Source organism: Gekko japonicus, unplaced genomic scaffold (assembly GCF_001447785.1).
Source record: "Gekko japonicus isolate JY-2015 unplaced genomic scaffold, Gekko_japonicus_V1.1 scaffold60, whole genome shotgun sequence".
Classification (NCBI taxonomy): Eukaryota; Metazoa; Chordata; class Lepidosauria; order Squamata; family Gekkonidae; genus Gekko; species Gekko japonicus.
This window is the reverse complement of record NW_015167528.1, coordinates 2,211,558-2,214,270: the sequence shown is the minus strand read 5'-3', so window position 1 is coordinate 2,214,270 and position 2,713 is coordinate 2,211,558.

Here is a 2,713-nt window from a genome sequence, read left to right as displayed (position 1 = left end):
CCTCCCTCCCTCCCCGCCTCCCCCACCTGCCTCCCGGGGACGAGCCTGCCCGCGCTGACAGCTCGATTGCGGGTGATGGATGACTCTCCGGAGACCGCGGCCGGCGCACCCCGCACATCCTCCGCTCTGCCGCGTCAGGGCTGTCATTTGCCGGGGGAGACGACGACACGGCCGGGAAGGAAAGGCTGCGCGAGGGCCCCGTCCGGGAGGGAGGCCCCGGGAAGGCTGACCGGGGAGGAAATGTTCGGAGTGCCGCTGGTCGGCCCCGGAACGCGGAGCCCCTCTGCCGGAGGGCGGGGGAGACCAGTGGGCGCTCCGACTGCTCCGAAGCCGCTCGAGCCTGTCTCCGTGGGAAAGGCCGGCCTCCTCACGTCCCGAAGGCTCCCCCCCTGCCCGGGCTGTTCGCGGACGGCGCACAACGGGAGTCTTCGAGAGCGCGTTTCCTCCGCGGGCAACCGGGCAGCGCGCCCTGCTTGGACTGCGGGGACCCCGGTCTGCTTGGACTGCGGGGGACCCCTTTGCTGCAAGCCGGAGCCTCCTATGGGGCTACTTTCACACAGGTTGGACGCTGCGCTTCCAGTGTACTTTAGCAAGTAGAGTTTCCTGTTTCGCTCCAGAAAACCCAGCCGCAAAGGATCGCCAAAGCGCGCCGACAGTGCAGCATCCAATGCGTGTGAAATTGGCCTCATCGTGGGATGTCGCGTGGCGGCATTTCGAGGTGTCCCGTCATCCTTACGCTCCGCTTCAGTTCGATCGTTTAGATTTCTGTTTGGTCTTGCAACCCTGATTCCCACGGCCTGGTGGTGGTGTGCGGAGTGCCCCCTCCTGTCCGTCGTCTTGACGCGCTCTGCGTCCTCCGCCTCGAGACCCGGCGAGAAAGGCGGACTACAGGTACGGACACTTTACAGAGACCCCGCTGTCCAGTAACGGCGCCGAGGCTGGCAGGAGCGAGAGGTGGCTGCGGCGCCTGTGCAGGGGGGCCGGGTCAAGGCACTGTTAGCCTCGGTCGGCCTGCCCCGAGGCGCGGGCACGCGTCCAGCGACACCCCGGTCCGCAAGCCGGCCAAGTCGAGAGTGGCGGGCGCTGGGTCCTATCGGGCCGCGGTCTTGCTGAATTTGGTGGGGCTTCCTGAAGAAGGGTATATCCGGGTTCGGAGTCCAGGATCTGACCGCGGTCTCCACGACCCGCAGGCCACTCCGAAGCGGTTCAACCGATTCCGGTCCAAGGGCGTCCCTTCACGACATCAGACTCTCTCGGGGAAGGATTCTCCGGAGGCGCGCACAGAAGCACTTACGCTAAAACGAAATAGATTGTATGCAGTTGGTGTGAAATCGACTTCTAAGGCTGCGGCCACACACGCCAAGGAATCCACTCCCAATCCACTTCCGGTGCACTTGCCAACTGGATTCTGCCCGTTCACACGGTAAAAGCCCAGTTGGCAAATGCACTGGAAGTGGATTGGAAGTGGATTCTTTGGCGTGTGTGGCCGCAGCCTCGGTGTTTGGGAGCCGGAAAGGGGATCTATTTACTTTCTGCGTTCACTGCCCTGAAAGGGATGCCCCCCCCCTCGGGATCCGGCCAGTTCCATCTCCCACGTGAAGTGACACTCGGGAATCGCCGTGAAAGAAACCGAAGGGCCGGTCTGTCCTGGGGGGAGGTCAAGCCCGGTGGGATTTCCTTCCCGCGAGAGGCGTCCTGGGAGTGCGGGAGGCGAGGGGGACTCCAAGCGCCTGCCTCACCCGATAGGTTGCCGCTGGTGGTCCGGGGTTCGTTGACGGCAACACGCAGGCGCGTCGCAGGCCCGGAGCAGGGGAGGGGGGGAGGGGGGAGACCCCCCCCCGCAGCTGCCCCGGCGTTAAACGCTGCAATTAACTGAGCGGAGGGTGGCAGAGAGGTATTCTGGGCCAGCTCGCAGGAGTTTGTCAGCCCGCCGCATGGGAATCCCGTCCCTCTCTCCCCTCCGCCGAACCCGGCGCTCCAGGCCTCGCCTCGCCCCCCAGCCGCTCCGCAGAACTCCGGTGCCAGGGCCCTTCTCCTCCTCTGAGCCGGGGGAGCGCGCACAGGACTGGCCCAGGAGCCGGGCGTCACCGCCCCAGGTGTCACGCGTGTGGATCCCTGCCTTCCTTCCTTCCTTCCTTCCTTCCTTCCTTCCTTCCTTCCTTCCTTCCTTCCTTCCTTCCTTCCTTCCTTCCTTCCGAGTCAAGGAGCCAAGGCCCGCGGCTTTCGGGGGCGCACCGCAGCAGGCTTCCTCGGAAGTCACTTACCGGGCTGGCGCTGGAGCCGGCAGTCGACCCCACATCGCGAAGGCCGGGCGTGGCGGGTGCCTGCAACCCGGGCCCTGGGGACTCCCTCCCTCCCTCCGTCCAGTCCCGGCGGGCGCGTCTGGGCCCGGCCTCCAGTCCTGGCAGGAAGGGCTCCTCTCGGCCACACTTCCACCCGATCCCCGGCAAAGCCCTGGCGAAGCCTTGAGAAGCTGCTGACGGAGCTGGGAAGCCAGGCGCGGGAGCGGGACGGCGCTCAATCCCGGGCCGGCCTGGGGCCAACCGAGGGCCACCCCCGCCCTGTAGTTGCCCTCCCTCGCGCGCGTGTCCCTAGGGCTTCGGGCGCGCGCCTGTGTCCCCCCTCCCTACTTCCCCGCTCGAGTCTCGTTCCCTCTGGGACTACTCGAGAGAGCAGAACACGTCGGGGGGGGGGGGGGGAAAAAGCGACAGAC